This window comes from Rousettus aegyptiacus, unplaced genomic scaffold (assembly GCF_014176215.1).
Source record: "Rousettus aegyptiacus isolate mRouAeg1 unplaced genomic scaffold, mRouAeg1.p scaffold_m13_p_1, whole genome shotgun sequence".
NCBI classification, from domain to species: Eukaryota; Metazoa; Chordata; class Mammalia; order Chiroptera; family Pteropodidae; genus Rousettus; species Rousettus aegyptiacus.
The window spans coordinates 140,779,313-140,801,907 of NW_023416284.1; the positions used below are offsets into that span (position 1 = coordinate 140,779,313).

A 22,595-nucleotide genomic window follows, 5' to 3' on the forward strand; every position below is an offset into this window, starting at 1 on the left:
TATATACATAGTCTGGGACTATTCTATTGGATCCTACAATGGTGATTTTTTTCAACTGTTATAAGATATTGTTGTTAAAATACTTTAGTTGCGATTTCTATTTCAAGTCGTTGAGGAGACTGGAAAGTGGGCAGAGCAGCTGTGAGGTCTATCTGTGTTGGGCCACTATGAAGGCAGAAGTAAAACATGCTCACAGAGAAATAAACAGTCCTTTTTCAGTGGGGCTTCAGTAATAATGAGTCAAGAGAGAAATAATGAGAGCTGAAACTGAAAACTAGTGAGAGTAATCACAGAGAGAAGAGAAATTATGTGAATGTTTCCAACACAGAAGAGACTGAACTCAGAACATATTTTTATCAGGGAGAGCAGGCATATATATAAGGAACAAATTTACACTTCAAACTTACACAAGGTGACAAACATATACTCATCCAAAGACTCATATTTATAACATTTTACAATACGCCCAAGACAGACTGCCCTCCCACCCCACCCAATAAAAATCTCATAATGGAACTATGACATAAGAAAAAAAATTAAGAATACCATACCCACATACATTAGCTATTCCTGGCAGCTATACACCCCCTACCATACATGCAACACTAAGACAAATGTATTTGCTAAGGTTTGTGTCTTTGACAGACAATAATTACAGAAGAGATTTGTTATACATGAAGAAATAAAGTGGAAAATAGTGGACTTCTAATTATTCCTTAGAATGGAGTAAAACAATAACCAACACATTAATAATACAACAAATTTGCTTTCCTGACATTTTGAGGAAAACCTTAGAACTGACAGAAAAATATCCAAAAGTTTGAGAAGTAATACCATGGCTTCTTAAATCTTTCCTGCATCTTGGATCCCAACTACTACTTATCTAACTGAAACTTTTCCCATATAAAGATCATTAGAATTGTTATTTTTTGCATATTTAGAGTAATAATTTACTTGAAATGAGATGAAAAAAGTTAAATAAGAACTAAACTGTACTAGTGAAAAAATTAGAATGATATGAAATACTAAAATGGTTAAACTGGATGGTAAATAAGTAATACATGGTGATAAATAAGTTGTTTAGTGGCATGAGGTTGAGTAGAATGAGAAACGTTGAATACCTAGGTGATTGAATGAGTAGATGAGAGATGAAAGGAGAATTCAGAATTAAAAAAAATATATCACTGCAGTACTTTATTATGTTAAATAAATAATCTCTAAATATAGACTAGTGGTTACAAGAGGGTAGAGGGTGGGAGGAGGGGCGAGTTAAATGGAGTGAGAGCGGTCAAATATGTGGTGATAGAAAGAAATCTAACTATGGGAGGTGAACATATAGCATAAATATATATATATGCCTTACTGTTAAAGTGTACAGAAGAAATTTATTGGATTTCGTTAACCAATGTCACCATAAATAAATAAATAAATAATCAAAAATAAATAAATATGATAATTCTAAATAATGTAAAATCTCTAAATAATAAAAATAATTTAAAAATCTGTAAAAATTAATCTTTAATAATGATCTCTAAAAATAATACTATTTTTATTATTTTAAACAATAATCTCTAAAAATTAAAATATCATAAAAGCAACAAATTAAATCTCATAAAAAAGTGAAACAATGATGCTCAAAACTAATACAGTATTTTTCTTGTCCAGAATATTTCAAGACTATTAAATAAAAGAGATGACTTTACAGTAATTTTTTTCATAGAAAAGGTAAATAGTTGAGTAGTAGGTTTAGTTCTCTATATCATAGCATTAATCTTATTGTTTAATTTCAACATTTAAAAATATATTATGTAATTAAAAGGGTAAATGAACTATCAAGCAGAATGGACTTAATTTGTCCATTTGCTCTATACCTCAATGCCATTCTGAAACATTTTTAATTAAGATCATGAAATAATTCATTAATATTCAGCTCTAAAAATATGTGACTAATTACAGTATGTTAACAAAAGCAAGTTACTTTATTCATTACCACCAAATCTCTTCAACAGAAGCAAAATACGAACTCAAGAAATTATGCTTCAAAAATCTTGTGGAGGTAAAACTGAGCTCAAAACACTGTGATACCCAGGGGTTACAGCTTTACATAAGTTTTAAAGGTGCGTTTTGTTCCCATCTCAAATTACATATTGGTTAGTGGTTATAAAGAGCTCACTTTTCATACCTGGAGCAGAAACTTTAGTTATTACACAATAAATATTTCCAAAATGTCCAATCACCTTTACTTATTTATATAATAAATCATGAATTGAACTATTCAGTTCTAATTTCACTACTGAAATAATTAATATAAAGGAGCTAATCAGCAGTCTCAGAATTATACATAGGATGTTAATAATAGGTCCAGAAATATAATTGAAAATCTTATATATCCATTTATGGATCATGTGCATGAGAAAAGTTAAATACATGTTTTAGAAAATTTGGGTATCTTAAATGAACTGAATATTACACTACATTTGAAAAATAATTTATTAACATTTATATTGCAACTTCCATCATTTTTTACTTTTCTAACAGCCTCTCTCAATTCAAATACCCTTTACACCTTTGTAAGAAATTCATCTTTTGGATCTTGTCAAATATTCTTTATCTCAGAAAAACCATGACAACCAATAAAAATTTAAAATAAGAGACTATAAGATAGAAATATAAGACACTAGTCAAAAATTCTCTTTAACTGTGGATGTACATAAAGGCAACAAAATTAGATAGGACTGAATTACTTGGTCATGCCAATTTGATGTGACTCACAAAAATAGTGTTGCAAGGATGGGTCCTTCTGGGTTTGACAGAATTCTTGGAGACAGAGCATACTTTCTCACTGGCCAGGTCTTGCTAAAAATGTTCTTAAAACTCATTATAATTTGGAAAACCTAAATGTACATATATATTAACTAAGCAAGTCATATATATCTCTATGTGTGCTACATCATGAGTTTAAAAAATACAAAACAAACAATAATGAGTTGCATTTATTGTCTGTCATATTGGCAAACATTAAAAATATGATTTCAACATGTGTGGTGCAAGACAGTCACATTCATGCTCTTCAGGTGGGGTATTAATTCTGAAATAGATCCATTCTTTTTAGTATAAGCAATACAATTACTTTTAAAACATTGTGAGCTTGCTATGTATATTATAATTGACTCCATATGGGTAAAAGAACATTGTCCCTCCCAAATCTAGGAGTCGGCCCCTCTCTACTTCAGTCTGTTAGTCAGGGTGCTATGAGCCATCACCTATATAATTCTTAAAAATCCTATTATAGTTTTCCTAAGATCTATTAGACATATTTTAAAGATATTTCGAAGATACTTTGAAATCATTTTATCTCATAGAGGGTCTATAAAGCACCACTTAATCTTTTCTAAGTTCTTAACAAAAGATCTTTTAAAACATTAACTATGAGACTACATTTTACTGACAGTGTCCTGAATTTGATCTTTGTCCTGAGGCCATTTTTTATTTGAGAATTTTTTTTTTTCTGAGAAACATTGTAGATGAGAAATAATTTTGTTTTTCAATAGAGCAAATCCTAGATACTTTCTATTTCTTCTCTACTCTGTTTGAAAACTCAACATTTCCCTCTTAATCTCGTCTCTTGTCTCCATGACTAGAGGCAGCTAAAAGAAACTATTTAAGATTTTCAAAATATGTCTGAAAATCTAATTAATTAGGTCCATGAGTTTATTAAATATCTTGTTATCCATGTTACTATAGAAGATAATATCATTAATTTATTGCCAATATATAACTTGATCCTCTTTTCCCCAACTTCTCATAGCATTTTCTGTCTTTTTCCAACCTTCACTAGTAGTTTAGGCTTTTGCTCTTTGACTGATTCCAAAATTAAGATCACACCTTCATTGTAACAGCACACCATTTTTGTTAGCTGTTTCTATTTCAGTTAATGTTTCCGCTATAATGATCTGGCCTCAACATTACTAGCTTAACAAAATAATGATCTTATTTCTCAGAATTTTTCAGTGAGTAGTACCGGGCTCAGCTGGTCATTTTTGAATGCCTGGATAATGGTTGTGCAAGCAGCTACAGTTAGCAGGCAAGTTGTCTGCAATCATGGTTCACCTGGAATACTGAGACATCTGGGTTCTCTTTCATGTCGAGAAATTTTGTGACATCCCTGGCTCAACACAGCCTCTCCACTAGGCTTTTCCACTTGAAAGCTCCAGAATAGTAGCTAAGACTTGTACATAGAGGATCAAAGACGTTGCTAGCCTTCTTAAGGCTTAGGACCAGTACTGGCACACTGTACAATGTGTCACATTTGGGTGGCTAAGGTAAATCACTGGTCCATAACAGATTTTAAGGGAAGGGAGAATGTCCTACACAAGGCCATGAATGCTAAATATTTGTGGTTCATTGAGAGTAACTAGTGGAATGGACTAATGCAATTGAATAATCACTATAACCAAGGTTTTAGCATAAATCAAAAAGATTTATTGACCCATTGAAATGTTATTGTTTTTTAACACAAAAAATATTTGCTAGCACTACATTTTAAATGATAAAAATTTCTAAAATGAGCTCTATAAATCACAGTTAGAAATTACCATTACTCCCACAATACAACTATTTTTAGTTAATGATAATTTTAATGGATTTTTGTTGTTGTTGTTTTACTGGTCTGATGTGAACAGTTGTTAACTTAAAAAAAAGGAGAAGAAAATTATTTGAAGTGTTATTTGGTAAGTAGAAGTAAGATATTTACTGTATAAGTCAGCAATAAAATAATGAAGTCATATATTTGACCTCTATATTGTCAGTTGAAACAAATAAAATCAAAACAAACTGAATCCTATAAATAAATACATTAATGAATTGCTTCTGAGTCAATGGGAATATTAAAGATAAATGGCAACACCTGATTATGTAGTTCTAAAATATAAAAAGCCATCTCATGTCCTGTTGGGTAAAACAGTGCATTATTACAATTTTTGCAAATATTTAAAGAAGTCATACTGTGTTTACAGTGATTTCATAATTTTCTAGCTCAATTGCATGCTGTGACTTAAGTATAAGTGTGGGCTAATGGAAAAAAAATAAGGGAGAAAAAAATCTTACTGCATTATAACTAAAACTCAGAAATATACAAATGTAATATTTTACATTGTATCTCTAGAGTTATCTATTTTTCTATCTATCTTGAATCTAAATAGATTGTTGGAGCTACATATATTTAAGAATCTCAAGAATATGGCAATAATGAAAAAAATCATGTATCTTTAGAATATGTCCTGGAATGCACTTTATTTATGGGAATATTATGTGAAGCAATTAATTAATATTAACTTCAATATAAAGTTGAGTTAATCTGAAAACAAAATCGAAACACATAACTCTGATTTATAAATGTTTTGTGAAGGAAAAAAATGAATACGTTTTATATATTTGTTTATTTATGAGGCAAAGATTTGAAATACATGCAATTTTTAAGTAAGAATACTAAGAATTAAAATATATATTTATTTTTGTGGAGGATAAGGAGGTTCTAGTTGATAATTATATAGGGCTGTTTCAGAATCACTGCTTGTAATGATGAATTTTAATAAGAGCTACATACAGAGAAGATGAAAGTAAAAGTGAAAACAAAGCAATAGTGGTTTAAAAGATCCACTATTGATGACAGCTTATCTGAATATCTTAAATGTCTTCTGAATAATGATAAATACTTTATTATGAAAAATTTATGAGCTTTTTCACATAAAACATAGGGTCTAAATTCATCATCTTCATTCTTTTTCTAATGGCAGATACCACATTTCCCCTATGCTCCTTATTGTTCTGATTTGATAAGCATTTCTAGTTATAGCTATCAGATCACACCAATACCACAATGAAAAAATTGAAAGGACTTACTGATGTTTAATTTTCCTAGATAAGTCTATGGCCATGCTACCCTAAACAACCGCGATCCTGTCTGATCTCGGAAACTAAGCAGGGTCAGGCCCAGTTAGTACTTGAATGGGAAACCATCTAGGAAGACCAGGTGATATAGGCATAAAAAAATTATAAAATAAGAGATTGTAAGCTGACAAGGTCCTTGCCATCTTTGAGGTCAACCAAAGTATGCCTTGCCTTAAAAAAAAAAAAAAAAAAAAAAGATTTCTAGATAAAATATGTGCTCTTATAGTTTATTCTCTACTCTTTAAGTTAGACAATGTTAAAAATAAATGGGTTTAGACACAATTAATAGTAAATTCTTGTTCTGGACAAACCACTCTTCTTTATGAGGTCTCTGAAAATAAAGTGATATAAATTAACATATCTTTGACTTAGCCTCAAGATTTTATATATTCATAGGGGATAAACTAAGTTACATAGTAATTATATTTTCCATCTACATTTGGAACAAAAACCAAGCCAAAGTGAAAGTTTTTATCTGTTACTTAAAGAAGCGAGTGCTTGAACATTCAACCTAGGCCTTTCGACAGATTTTTTTTGGATGGGAAGAAGAGATCAAGAAATGAAGAAAAGATATTTAAAGAAAGAGTAATAAAGAACACTTAGTAAGATCTGATTAGAGAATAGTCATAGCCCAATCACAATTACTGTCTCACCTTTTCAAAGTAATTAAGGCAATGTAGAGACAATGTTTAATGAGAAATTCATCCATTAGCACAGTGGCCAATATAATATCAGAAATGATCCATCGAAACAGAAATCTACTAAGGGGACTTGTTAGCTTCGTACAAACATCCCTACCTAAAATAACTTAATTTCATTAAATACCTCTTCTGAGTATCTTCATAGTTAAATAAGCAGATTTATTTTCTAAATTAAATATCATTACTCTGATTTTCAAAATAGTATTAACCATTTACTATATGCAAAGTATTACAATAGGTCCTATAGACTATCAGATAGGGTCCTTATGTTTTCAGAGAATATATAACAAAGAATAATGCAAAATGTATACAAACAAGAAAAAGAAATAAACTATTTTTTCATCACCTACTGTATAACTAAAAATTACTTATGAATTTTATACATTTTTTTTCATTTATTTCTCAAGAAAATAGGTGAAAAATTTAAACTCATGTTTTATTCTACACTCATCTTTCTGTACCAAACATATTAAAAACTACCTTCAATATATAATGCTATCTATGAGTATGTATTTCAGAAATAACTTGTTTTTAGAAAATAGAACATATGTGTCCAAATGACAGGAAGTCTCATTAGAGAGCACATGGTAAAATAATTGTACCCCAACACTTATGAGTATTTACTATGCAGTGAAATCTTCTACCTTGATGCATGTAATCTAATGATGAGGGCTACTGCATGTTATTTTTATTATGTAATAACTACTGCATATATTAGTACTGCCCACAATATTTATAATATATGATACAGTTATAATACTAATGATAATATTACCTATTATGTCTTGTGTAGTTATTTTGTCTAGGCATTAAGTTACATAATGTTACATACTTTATTTCATTTAATTCTCTCAGCAATTCTAAGATATTTGTACTAAAATTTTCTACATAGGAAACTGAGGTTTACAGGTGTTAACAAATCCAAATCACAAAAATGATCAAAACTGAATCTGTATGATCATAGCTTTCAAGATTGTATCTATTATCTAAGCTAACACTTTGTGCACAAGGGAAAAAAATCGTTTTAAATGGAAATGCTCTTGAATTATCGAACTCAAACAAAAATAATAAATCTTCAAAATTAAGCTGAAAATCATTGCTTTCAGTTTCTAGAAATTAGAGAACAAATATTTAAAATGAAATGATTAATAATATTGTAATAGCTTAATTCATGAACACATGAATAATTTTTAAAAAGTTAGTACTTCTTATTTTACTACAATAGATTGATGAAAATAGTTTTCATAGTATTCTCCAACAGAAAGAAAATATAAAAATGAAATACGTCTTAATCAAATTAGCAGATTATAACATAGTGACATTAACATAAATTTTTATGTAATTTTAAAATAGTGCTCTCTTAATCAAAATTTCAATTTTAACATTTTTATTTAAATATTTAAAGGCATGTTCTTTAATTAGTTTAACTTGTTCTTATCGTTTAATTTTTTTTATTACATATGCCACAAAATACATAGGACTTTTAAATTTCCTATCAAGAAGGTTTTATTAGGTAGAATGAAGTAAATAGCTAGAAAAAATATGAGCAACCTTTCAAGAATTTCCAAAATCAACTGTTATTGATTATATTCCTCTTTACTGTGAGATTCCTATTTTGACAAATATCAATACAAAATTTATACTTATGAAGAAAAATGGCAAAGAGCTACATGTTTACTTATACTAAACAGAAAAATTTAGTGTAGTCACTATATATCAGGGTTTAGCAATGTTTATTTGTAGGAGATGAACTGCAAACTTCTATGTTTAGTGTTCAGAGAAAGTCAGGAGGGTTGAACAATGTATCCTGAGGCACAGGCATATGTCATCTAGCAGTCTGATTGCAGAGAGGAGAACAGAGAGTAAATTCACAGGAAATAGGACCACGTATTGAAACCAAGTAAAGTGTCTGTTACTAGTGAAGGCACAGGAGAATCAAGAGAGAACTGTTGTTAGACTCATGTTCAGTGTCAGCAGGGAGGATTACTAAGGAAAACTCCTTAAGCACTAAGACCTGGCAACAAGTATCTGCATGTGAACTTTCTACTACTGGAGCATTGGAAGAGATCTAAGAGACATATTTGAGGTCTGTTGCTACCTGATGGATGGTAGAAAGATATGAGTCAGATACTTCAGTCACTCACATCTCAATCACTGCTAAAGAAAAGGTGTAACCCTGCCATCAATTTCACAATCCAGTAATGAATTGAATATAAATGAATCACAATATCCAAATAGTCTGTTACAGACTTGTATGACTCAATTGCCCCAACCAAAGACCTGGCAGAAGAGGTATTTAAATATTACTTACATTAGAATTTTGTATGACATGCTAATATTCAAAAAAAATTATCATACATGTGAAAAAGACAAGAGTATAAGATTTATTGCCAAGAAAAAAATAGGCACTAGAACCAAAGAGATTATCAAATGCTGTAATTTTCATAAAGGAACCATAAAATAAATACTAAAAAGTAATTATTTAAATTTTATTGGGCTATAGTAAACACATTGATGGATCTAGTGGAAAAGACAAACCAGATATATAAACAAGTATAGAATTTCAGCAAACATATAGAAACAAATGTGAATTCTAGAAATAAAAACTATGATACTAGAGGCAAAAAATTATTTTTATGCATTTAACAGGAGAGTCTATACAGCATAGAAAATTTATTTACATTTAAACCAAACCAAGAGAAATTATAAAAACAGAAACAAAAAAAGATAGTAAGAAGAAAACAGAACAGAGTGTTCTGAAATCAGTGGGAAAATATCAAATAATATAATATATGTGGGACATAAGTTTAAGAAAAGACAGCTATAATAGTGCAGAAAAAATATGTGAAGAGATAATTGCTAAGATTTTCTATATTAATAATAATAAAATCATCCCACAAATCAAGAATCCCAGGATATTTCAAAAAAAAGATTAAACACAAAGAAAACTTAGGAATATTAAAGTAAAACTACTGAAAAACAAGAAATAAAAACAACTTGAAAGTGGTCAAGGTAAAGAAGACACATCACACGCAGGTAACAATAATACAATAAATGGTTGACTTCTCCTAACACTGACATCCAGAAGACAAAGAAGTGACACATTTCATGTGCTCAAAGAAGAAAATTATCAACTTAGAATTCTATATTTAGGGGGGAAAAAGTCTTTCAAAAATGAAAGTGTAATAAAGACTGTCTTAGAAAGATGAATAGTGTAAAAATTTATTTTTAAAAGTTCGTTATCAAAAAATATTACTTAGGTTGTAGGAGAATGGAAGCCAGATTGAAGACTGTTTCTGCAGAAAAGGAAAACTCCAGCAAACTCCAGAAAGAGTAGTCACTAAATATAAAACACTTTTTTCCATATTTATAATTAAAACCATTTTGAGAATATTAACTGTTTAAACTTAAAATAATACAAATGCAGTACGAGGCCATAGTGTATATAGAGAAGTAAAATATGTAAGAGAAGCACAAAGGTGGAAGTGCTGAAATTGGAATTGGAAATGCAGCTTTGTGAGGCTCATATTGTATCACATTGTTCATGAAGCTCTACACGCACGTGCATGCGCGCGCGCGCACACACACACACACATTTCAAGTTTATGAGGCTTACAGAAAACTCTAGAGCAAGCTAAAGAGATAGCAAAAGAGAAAACATTGCAATTCAATAGAGGAGAAAATAAAAATCTATATATCAAGGCACATATTTTCAATTTAAACCAGGCTACATTTGCCAACAAATAGAAACAGATAACATGATTAGTTTTGTTTTTGTGTGTTTTTAGAAAGAGCTGGCGGGCTTCATGGGTATTTATCATGTCCATATATATCTCCACACTTCCATTTTCACATACATATGAATTATTATTTTAGGAATTAGTTGCTATATGTTTCTTATTCACTTTCTGAGGTTTATCAGAATATATTTTTACAAAAAAGAACATTAAACAGAAAAAGTTCACATAACAGTATCTACATATAGAAAGATGAGTTCAACTAAGATAAACATAGTTTTTACTTCTCCACAAACTATTTTTAATTTTCCCGTAACATTCTGATTAGGAGTTATGTCTTACATGAGTTCCAGTAACTTATGTTAAATGCCTCGCACAAATACTGGCACATAGTTGATGCTCAATAAATGTAAGTTTCTATTCTTCCTTTCTCAGTACCAAGCAAAATTCAAAACATATTTAGTAGGTGTTATAAAATTATAACAAGTATTGTTTTGGACAAAATTATATGAATTAAAGAAAATAACAAATATCTAAGCATGAAAAGAACCAAAGTAGAAAGATATATTTGTTTACTTGCTTTATTTTTGCAAAAGCAAATCCAGCCTGGTTGGAGATAAATTCCTTCATTAAAATTGATAAAATAAACTTTATGTGCATTATAAAATATAGGGTCTTTCTTATTGCAACCATAATCTTTGCCGTGGTAGAATTTCTTCCTTGAAATAGTGGGGGAACAGAAGTACCTTCCGCTGTTAAATATGTCCAAGAGAATTTTGGTAATAATGAATATAATCTGCCAGAGAGATTTTTTTCCTATTAATTCCGATTAGACAAGGCAGATTATCTAAAGAATTTGTATTAATAAATATGAATCACATCAAGAAAAGAAAAAGTAAAAATGATATATAAACTCACTTATCCATATTTGCGAGTTTTGTCATTTGTTACAAAAGTTTTCAAATGTAAGACAACAAAGTCAAATTTTATAGAGCTTGTGACTCTTTAATGATGACTAATGTAGGTAGTTATCTAAACTCACTTAAGACAATCCTGGTTTAGATATAGAAGAGGTCAACCTGAAATGGCAATTTTCTTTTTCATCTATCAATGCCATATGTTGTAAGCTTTCCTAAATGACATTTAAGCCTGGCTCAGTCATCTAAACAATAAATGCTATGCATGCTTTGCTCAGTTAATAACTATCTCACTTATATAGAAAGAATTTAAAAAGCCAATTCCATAACATATTACGGTTTTAAAAATAACTAGAACTTACTCATCTGTATTTATCTTATTATAATAGCATTTCATTCATCATCATCATTCCAACCTTCTCATGCTTAGAGATATTTATGGAGAATAGAAGGCAGATTATTATTTAACACTAATACTGATTTTTCAAGTTGGCACTAGGATACCAGTTGTTTTTATTTTTTTAATTATAGAAGATAAAATAATTTTATTCTCTCTTATAGATATATTTTTGCAGTAAAACCAAGCAATAGCAAATTGGTTAATGAAAATTAATTTGTTTTTGTTAGGCAACCTAATTTTAAGTAATATAAATGATCGATGAGTAACTTTTCACATAACCAGCAAGTGGAGTACACCCTTTTGTAAATCTTCTGGGATGATGTAATGAAGCTGACTTCAATAGCAACTCTATGTATAGGACCATCCTTCTCGTATGGTTCTAGGTGAAACAGAGAAAATATCACAATCCTAGCTCTCTGTTGAGATCTTTAATGGAATATTATAGTTTCATACATGTGCTTTTTAAATTTTTATACATAGCTACTTAAGGGATATAGCTTTACTTTGATAGGCTTTTATTTTAATTATTTTCCTTTTTGTTGCATATGTGCATAGTATTTTAGAAATAAAAAATCTAAATTTCAATATTGACTATATTAATAGAGTAAATTACATGGTAATTATAATTCATGAAACATAGCAGATAATTATATTATATATGCCCCTTTGTTCTAAGAATAAATATATATTTTATATTAAATAACCTGAGATTAGTAGTTTAACAAATATAAATTGAACAATGAAGGTATTCAAAGGAAAAAATAAGAATGTATCTACTATTTCTGTTCTGCAACATATATAAATTATTTATCATAGACTAGAGATCTTGTGTGTGTACAAGGTATTGAGGCCTTTAGTTTTTAATCTTTAAAAGGTAAAATGACAGAAATTATAGTATTTTGTGATTAGTGAGCAAAAAATTAACTGCTATCCATAAATCTTTAATATATTCAGATTTTTCTAATAGTTAAACATAGGCGAACAGAAGAAAATGTGAAGTCTTTCTTTGTCACATAGTGGCTAAGTATTTCTAAGAACTTTACTGTTATTAATTATAAGATAAGCCCATAAACATAATTTAAAGATTCCATCAAAACCAACACTATAAAATACAAAATAATTTATCTTCCCACCACAGACCACCTGCTCTCTTGATAGATGATAGATGATAGACAAATGATAGGTAGATAGATAGATCGGTAAATAGATCAATCAATAGATAGATAGATAATATATAACGGATAGGTTTATATGCAACTTTAAATGTTGTGAGATAGATAAATAATTATGGAACATCATGACACCCAGTTATATATAATTTACATTCAATCTATTTCATAGGAAAAGGGGACATGCAATCTCTGGTGTGTCAAATCTTAATAATTTGCCTTTATCGTTATATCTTGGTACTTCACATTATCACACAGAACTTGGTTTCATAATTCATAATGGTTTTTTAAGATAATACAAAGAGTCTTTTCATTAAATCAGATTCATAAGAATCATGTCTTATACAATATAAAGTTTTATGAATAATTTTAAAGATGATAATCATCTCAAGGCACAAGTAAAGCAAGGATTAATTCAGGACTATCAATACCACTTCAGGGGAATTTTCTTAATATATATACTGTGTCAAATTTAACATATGATTTCATGAAGTGATACATGTAAGTATATTATTTATACAGATAAAAGTTGTTTTAGTAATAAAAAATTCTATTTTATACTCCAATACATTTTTCCAGGAAACCATGTACCACAAACCCATAAATTGTATTGTTTCTGTTGTTGTTATTATTGTTATTAGCAATATGCAATAAATCAAGTATATATTGACTTATTGCATGGTTAAGGATTCTCCTGTTGGCAAACCAGTATGTTTGCTAAGGTTTGTCATTAGCATGTGTGTAAGGATATTCAAAAAAGATATATTCTTTATTAATTTCCAGGGATGTATAGATTAAAGAAACAAAAAAATAAACAAAATATTCAGAAATTGGGTGACTATTTAAGGCTTATTTTACTTACCTGTGTGGCACAGGGCAAAAATAAATTGGATTTCAGAGATTTCTATAGATTGTTATAAACTAAATGTAACTGAAACTTCCCCCACCCCCCATATTGCATTTTTATTGGAGCAAAGAAACAGAGTTCATAGCAATTTATAGAAAGCTACTTATCTCGAAAATAGTATTTGTTGTTGGTATTCTTTCTATAGATCAATTTTCAGTAACCACCAGAAGTAATTTCTTTTTACTTGATGTATCCAATAAAAGTTTTTTTTTTAATTTGGTCTAAGGTTTATGTCAATTTTATGGCTCTCTGAAATTCTAGTCTGCAAAGATCTTGATGTTTTACACACTGATGAAATAATGCTGAATAATCCAGATGAGCAGAAAGTACTTAATATCTCACATGCATTTGAGAATCACTATTTTAAAATAGAGAATTTAATACAATAAATTTGTTGAACTATTGTCAAAAAATTAAACAATCGGAAAGTAGTGAATAGCCCAACACCAAAATAGTATCTGCAGAAGCGCCTACCACCTCTGACACTGTAGAGAAAAAAAAAAAAAAAAGGAGAATTTAGGGGTTGTGAAGATCTGGAATCTTGAAGGAAAGGTCCTGGGATCTGGGACTCCAACTTCTCATGATGATATTGTGCCAGTATTTTAATAGCTTTTATAATGTATCAATGTCAAATCCTGCTAGGATGCAAAAATCTTAGAAAGAGTTTCTAACTAATTGTTGTAGAAATCTCTGAAGGGGCATGAGGAAATCAATTCTATGAGTGCCAAAGGAAGGTAAGAACTTGAATGAGCAGAATAAATCATATATGTATTACTCAAACAATACTAACATGTTTTTGCAATATAGTAGCCACCCCCTCATCCATAGCTTTGTTTTCCCATTTTAGTTACCTACGGTCAATCATAGTAAAAATATTAAATGGAAAATTCCAGGAATAAATAATAACTTTTAAATTGCATGATGTTCTAAAGTACTTTGATGAAATCTCAGGCCATCAGGTCCCACCTGGGTTGTGAATCATCCCTTAGTCCAGCGTATCCATGCTGTGTATCATTCCTACATGTTTATTACTCAGTTGGTATCTAGGTTATCAGATTGACTATCATGGTACCACAGTGCTTCGTTTAAGTAACCCTTATTTCACTTAATAATGGCCCCAAAGTGTAAGAGTAGTGACGTTGGCAATTTGAATATACCAAAGAGGAGCCATAGAGTGTATGTATAGGAAAAAAAATAGTATCTATAGAGTCTGTTACCATTTACAGTTTCAGGCATCCACTGAGAGGTCCTGGAATGTATATCCATGAATAAGGAGAGACCACTGTAACACCAAAAAGTAGAATAAAGTCTCTTCTCCTTCTACTCACACTGTCCACTCTCCCTCTACTGATTTTGATTTGTTAAACCAAATAAGTCAACTGACAAAAGAGAACTGTAGTTTTCAGAGGCTCAGCCCCAATAACTCTAGGTAACACATAAAATGATGGGTCTGGGATTTAGAGGCAAGAGCATAATGATTAGTATCTTATTAAAAATTGGATTACTAACTTTTGAATTCTACATTATGATTTCTAGTTACAATGGAGTAAGATCCTACTGTGTGACTATCTTCTAAAACAACCATAAAATCTGAACACAGAGCAAAAAGCAAGTACCTGTAGTCACAGGAGAGTGAACAGTAACTAAAAGGCTCTGGTAAGTAGAACACACTCAAAAGATGGGAGATGGAGAGCTGTATAAAGTGAGTTCTCATTTTTGCAGCTTCAAGCCTTGCCTGCATGTCATTTATAGGGCACATGTGACCAGATGGAGATGCCAGTAGTAAAAAGTAATCTTTCTGGCCAGGGAAACAAAAAGCTGATGCTGGAAAATTTTGGCAACTGTAAAGAATGTGGGATTCCAGAAGAGGGAAAAATACATCTACAAATTGGCCTTCAGTTGTAGATTTCAGGGAATCAGCTGGCTTTCACTTGACATAAAGGTAAGATAAGGAGATGACCATCTCATTTCAGGCAGCTTACCTGTACTGTCTTCTTGATACCTTTTGCCTGTGATAAGAAGGATCTTGATTTATTGGAAATCTACATTACACTTGCCCCTTGCCACAGTCTACTTCTCATATGTTCTCTAGTGTTTAAAAAATGAATAGCAAAAGGCATCCTATCTATAAGGCTTTACCACTCCAAAACCTTTGCCTGAGAAAGCAGCTGTAGCAGCTTTTCAAGTTCACAGCTCAGGGCTTACATAAAGTGGACTTGGCAGGATTTTGTATAGCAGCTAAAGAATCAAACTTACTGGCTTGTGTGAAATTTGATTAAATGAAATCTCATCAGTTCTCTTGCTGACCACATCCCCAGAAACAGACAGCTGAGCTCCTGGGCAGCTATGTGACCAAGCAGAACTGAGCCAGCTGTCAGCCCCTTCATGAAGAGGAACCTCCAGAGTGGAGTATGGCCCCCTTAGCAAAAGCAGCAGTGCCTCGGAGTGCACAGACAGCCTTAACCATTCCTTAAACTGGCATCTCCTCAATCTCCTACCCAATTTTTAAACTTCTAATAAAGGTACTTTCACCTGAAAAAGGAGACTGACAGTGTTGGCTTAATTTTCAGATATTTAGAATAGTAATGCCTTCCTACAGTCTAGAAATGTTCCATGTGTTAATCAGACACAAAAAGATGTGATAGCCTCTTTTACCACTCAGAAAGGCCTCGGAAAGATCAGTTTGAGTCTGTACTTTATCCTAACAGTCAAAGTATGGGCACAAATATTAAACTAGGGATGTGGATACATGGCAACTAGCAATATTTGTCAAAGGCATATAAAAAGATGACTGTTTCAAATCAGAGCTCATTTGAATGTTTAGTCAACAATAAAAGAATCATTTTAAAGATAGTTAAACTTAACCCCTAACGTCGCAATTTTCAATTATCATGGCTTATTTGGAGGAAAGGCAATCATTCAACATAAATCATTATCTTTATTTCAGTAAGACTTTTTTCCCTCCTAAATCTAATGAAGTCTCTTAAAAATTACAGCATAAAACTCATAAAATTAGAAGAGGATTAAACTTCATGGAGTTTTTACCACTGGTTTTTATGCTAAGCAGTTTCCATATTATATTTAAATCGGTTTGCATTTCTTTAAGGAATCATTAACATGCTGCGAGCCAAATCATGTGGTCATAAACCGTCACCGTGACTATTACTATGCGCTAATGCTGCAACCATTATAAAATTTTTCTAATCAAGACTTGGAAGAAAAAGACATCATAAACCAAAACCAACTGATTTAATAATTATTTTAACATAAAATAAAAAAAAACTATTTTATATGGCACATTTTATGTGATGCCATAGTATGTTGCCTCTTGTTCAAAGATAACTGAAACAAAATTAATAACAAGACTTGATCAAGTCACTTAAAGATTCACAAATATAATTTATAAAAAAAAAACAGGAAGCAAGTATACAGCTTAAAGATTCTCAAGTTAATATTAAAAATTCCCATTTTTTAAAACTAATTTTAAAATATAGTAGTATATATTATGTCTGTTAATGTAAAATGGTAGGAAAAGAGTTGGTTTTTGTCAAACTTTTTATTTAGGCTGAATTTATATGATTATTTTACATATTCAGAATATTCCCCTTTATCTTAGGACATCATTTGTGTATATTTTTGCACCACAAATTCAGCAGGAATTTTTAAAATATATTTTTAAAATTACCTTTGGCATACAATATTCCATCAGTTTCAGGTGTACAACATTATGCTGCCAAATTATATGGTTTCTTAATTACTTTATATATCTTTTAATCAACAATACTAAAAGCTAACATGATTTTAGCACTTAGTCCACATTTTGAGTGTATGTGTATGTGTGTGTGCGTAGTAGCAGCAGCAGCAGTAGTAGTAGTAGTAGTAGTAGTAGTAGTAGTAGTAGTAGTAGTTCTCACATTTAACCCTCATAAAACCCTTATGAGGTAGGTCATGGTCTTGATACTATTCTAATCTTATAGAATAGAATTAAAAACTGAGATACAGGAAAGTTGGGCAACTTGCTAACCATTTCACAGCTACTGATTGGTTAAGCCAGACTCTGAACCCAGTCAGTTCTACGATGACCAAAGTGCCTCTTTATCAAGCTAACTGAATAGTGAACATTTTCTTTCTTCCCCATAGCAACTTCTTGATTGATCAGTGAGCTGATGCGGAGTCACATTTAGACTCCCCTCAGTAGTCATCTTCTTTTGTTCTCACTCTCCTGCAAGCAATCTTCTAAGCATAATTTTAAATTTCCAGGAATGGTAAGTGTCTAGATTTTTGAAGCAATATTATACTTTCAATAAAATTCTAATAACCTCAGTCTAATTATTATTCATAAATGAATACATTAAAATAAATTAAATAAATATGATGTGGGGAAATTTTTAAAAAGATAGTCATATGACATACTTAAACATGTATGTGTATAAATATACATATATACTCACACATATATATATATATATATATACGCACATATATTTGTTATGGTTAGAAAGAAGTGTGCCACAAATTTGGCTCCATCCTAATGACATAGTAAAACATCAAATACAAGATTATCAGTCAATAGGATAAACAAAAATAAGGAGTGCTCAGAAGAAAGTTGTATTTTTATTTATAAAGGACAATTACTTTCAGTACCTCATTAATATAATAAAGAACCATGTTTGTGGTAGCACATCTACTATAAAAACAGTATGCTTTATTCATCTAATTGTCAGTTACTATATAATTTCCAAGTATACTTCCATTAAATCAATCACACAAAGAAGAGTAATTCATAGCTCTCAGTTTTCAATTGTGAAATTATAAGTTAAAATTTAAAATATCTTTCAAACCCTGTTTCAGTAATATAATTTTTTAACTTTAAATAAGAATTGGTCACTGGAGTATTAGAGGTCTAAAATTTCGGTGCAGAAACTGAGGAGATAGTTTTCATTGTTAACTAGGAGAATATGAAAATGCTTTGATGGTTAACATAGAGGACTGATGTGTCCTTTAATGCAAATAAACACATGGCTGTGATCTTAGTATATGGCTGCTGCTCCATCTCTATGAAATCTGTGAGACAAAATAATGCGAAAAGGGATAAAATATGCCTAGAAAATAGTTGTTTACCTAATCCAAAAAAAAATTAATATATTTTTTGTCAAAGTATAAATATAATTTTTCCTAGACATTTTTAAAAACAGTGTGCTACAAATTACCATACATGCCAGTACATTTTTGTGTATTAGTTTATTGAATGCAATATAATTTAATAAAATAAAGTTTTGTATATATAAGTCTCTTTTAAGTTTGGTTAGTGAAAATCAATAAAAAACTGCCTGATAAAGAGTTGTTTTTTTTTTTTTCTTAATCTAAATTCAGTTTCCTGAGCAGCAAAGTTTAATCTCTGCATTACTGAGATCATACAACATAAGTGACCTCCTAATGAAATCTTTTGCGTGGGGTCTTAGCTGAATAAACTCTGGCTTATTCCTTTGAAATTTGAGTATTCGTTCTAACTTTTTACCTGAAAGTTTGATAAATACAGCCTCTATACACAGCATAGTTAAATAGTAATTCTTAATAAAATAAGCCTAGTTTCATGTCTTATGAAAAACTGAAAGAGGGAGTAGGTAAAAGAAAAGAGCAAAGTTTAAAGTTATTCGATTCTTTAAAAAGTTAAAAAGACAAATTATAGTCAGTAGAAGTATTTCTAAAATAAATTACAAAAGGAGTACACTTCAAAAAATGTGACTATAGTTAGTAAAATTTTAATTGTTAATTTTTTAATTTTAAAATCTTTAAGTTGAATATATTGCATGAATGGTATTCTCTTAGATCCTCACAAAACATAATCCCTCTTTTTATAAGATTAGTGTTTATAGCATAAAGAGTCAAATGAACAAATAATTTTGACATAATGGAGTAAGTACTATTCTAGAAGTATTCACAGAACACCACTACATACTCATACGAGGGACATACAATCCACCAGGAGAAAGATGGTTTCTGCATTTAGTATGGTAAATAGTAGTCACATAAGGAGAGCTCAAAGCTAGCCTCTAAGAGTGTTCCATCCTCTCATTTTACAAATTAATGAAATGAACAAACATGTAATTTTTTCCCCCAAGTTCATATAGTTAGGGATAAAACCAACATAAAACCCAAGATTCTCTGTCATGTCAGGTGCTTTTTCTTTCCCTTCTTTTAATAATTGAAAATTATTTAGTACGATTATATTGTTTTATAAGTAGACTTTTCAGGAGTTTTGATTGAAAATCACTTTTAAAAGTAAAAGTTTATTTAATTCACTTGACCTTTTTGTGATTGATGTAGCCAATTCAATCACACATCTCAAAAAAGTTTTGCCTTCAGACAAAATTTAATAGTTATTTAAGGATTAAACGACTCTCTTATGCAATGCCTCACAAAGTATTCGTGGTGAAGCACCAGCATTATTTTTTTCTGTATGTCGTGGACCAATTCTTTGACAGAATACAATTCAAAATTAGTTTTTAAGAATCCCACTCCCTCTGTGAGTGTGAGGAGCTCTGTGGGCTGACTTTGCAGTGAAAGTGGTGAAAATTACAATAATAAACACATTTAAAGTTTCTGAAAATGGCCCTGAGGACATAGAACAAAAAAAAAAAATTATTCAAAATAATCTAAAAAAGAAAAAGAAAACAAAAATAAAACTTCACTGCAGTTAGGTACAGCCAAGAACATAAGGCTCTCTCTCCCCCAAGCTATCCCGTGTCAGAAGCTATCTTCTTTCTCTATCTACCTATTGCTGAGACTAAATTCTGGGTAAATGTAGCTGAGAGATCAGGACTTCTTCCTTCTGCCTGCCTCCCACTCACAGAGTAATGGCTTTACCTTGGGTTCAGCACTATGGACTATATTTGTGCCCTAATTGCCTTTGCCCTAGTCCTTGAGGAAAGAGGTCCACACCCAGAGATGCAAACCAAAAGACCTCAGACTTCTCCCCCTTCTCTGCTAAGTGTTTAGTGCCTACAGCAGAGTTTTCACTCAGGGAGAAGTATATGGTTGTACCGTCCTCTCCCACAGCACTAAGGCCCTAGTTCAAAGATTTTGCTCAAGGGTGTATCTATGTGGTAAACAGATAAGAGTGCTCCAAATATCTCTCAGAAGAACTAAGGACTCTCTAAAACAGTGGAAGTTGTGGTGAAAGCCAGTTGAGCAGAGATTGATAGATTCATTGGAGACATAGACTAACCTGTAGTTTAATTAGTTTGACACAGAGATATAGAGAGAAAACTCTGAAGAACACTTCTGGGGTCAGAAAAATCCCTTATACTGACCACAGAAATTACCACATCAAAGGAGCTCACATTTGGTTGGATTAGTCTCTGAAGCAATTGTGCCTCAGGGAATCATTGAATTGTTGAAGCAGGACAGTATGACCAATAAACTGGAAATATCTGACAACAGAAACTAACCAGAAGAGCAACAAGAAGTCCGCTTTAATAGATAAAAGTTTTTAAACAGCTGTTATAAGAATGTTCAAAGAACCAAAAGAAATGAAGTTTAAAGAAGTAAAGGAAGGCATGATGACAATATGTCAAATATAAAATATCGATAAAGGTGTAGAAATATTTTTTAAAATCAAATGAAATTTAGAGTTGAAAAGTAACTGATCTGAAAAATTCACTGGAGGAACTTAACAATAGATTTAAATTGACAGAAATTAAGTCAAATGATAACATATATATACATATACACACATATATACATACATATATACATATAAAGATATTTTTGTTGGAGGAAGTACTATAATAGTATATTGATTAAATTATGATGCAAGCACCTTAATCTGATTAAATACATGGTCATGAAAACATAATCTTACAAAAAATGTGAACTCCAAATTTATTTGTTTACTATGAAATCTTACTTTTGTGAAATCCAGAACTAGTTGAAAAGGCAACACTCCTTTATTTCATCATTGTTTTAAATCATATATATGCAAATAGAATAGCAATTAGCTCCATCTGAATATTCATCAAGTTTCAATACAAAATATATTGGCTTGAGGTCCCTGAGGATGGCATAAATCTATATAGCATATCATTTTCCTTATTAGAAATAAAAAATAAATATATGGACAAAGAAATAAACTACCCAAAGATATTATAAATTAAAAAAAAAAATCTTTAAAAAGTAAGTTTTAGATGAGACTCAAAATGTAGAGAAGCAATAGTTTGTAATTAAGTTTCTCATTTTATTTTCTAAGCATTTTTGCTTTAGTGGTGCACCTGAACCTCAACAGACCCAACATTTTTCTAGCTAAAGGAACTGAGAAAATTGGCCACTGTAGGCTGTAGAATGTGAGTAAAACTTGGGAGAAAAAGAACTGAAGAAGGTCATTTTAAAATTCAATATAGGAAAGTTTCAGAGAACAGAAAAAAGATATGAACACATGCATAAATCTCAAACTAACCTTTAAATTATACTTTTATGGGAAAAAACCCAAACCAAAATAGAAAATGATTGGAGGATTTAATTAACAGCAAGAAAAAGTTATGTTCTAAACCAAACTGAGTTTATTGTTCACAACAACAACAACTTTTCCAGGGAATTGAAAGAGTAATCAATGTATACATAACATATCACTTAAAATATTTAGGAAACAGTTAAAATTACTTGTCATACAAAGTGTCTAGAAAATATGACCCATTCTCAAGTGAAAAGATAATCAACAGATGTCAACTTCCAGGTGGCAGGGACTTTTGAACTCTCAGGAGATATGGAAGAAACTATAATAATGATGCCGCATGAAGTAAAAACATGCATTCAAAAT

At 30.7% G+C, this 22,595-nt stretch overlaps 1 pseudogene; it reads left to right on the forward strand.

Moving 5' to 3' along the window:
- The first annotated feature begins 5,924 nt into the window (after window positions 1–5,924).
- LOC118605265 lies at window positions 5,925–6,043 on the forward strand (annotated as a pseudogene).
- The last annotated feature ends 16,552 nt before the right edge of the window (window positions 6,044–22,595 follow it).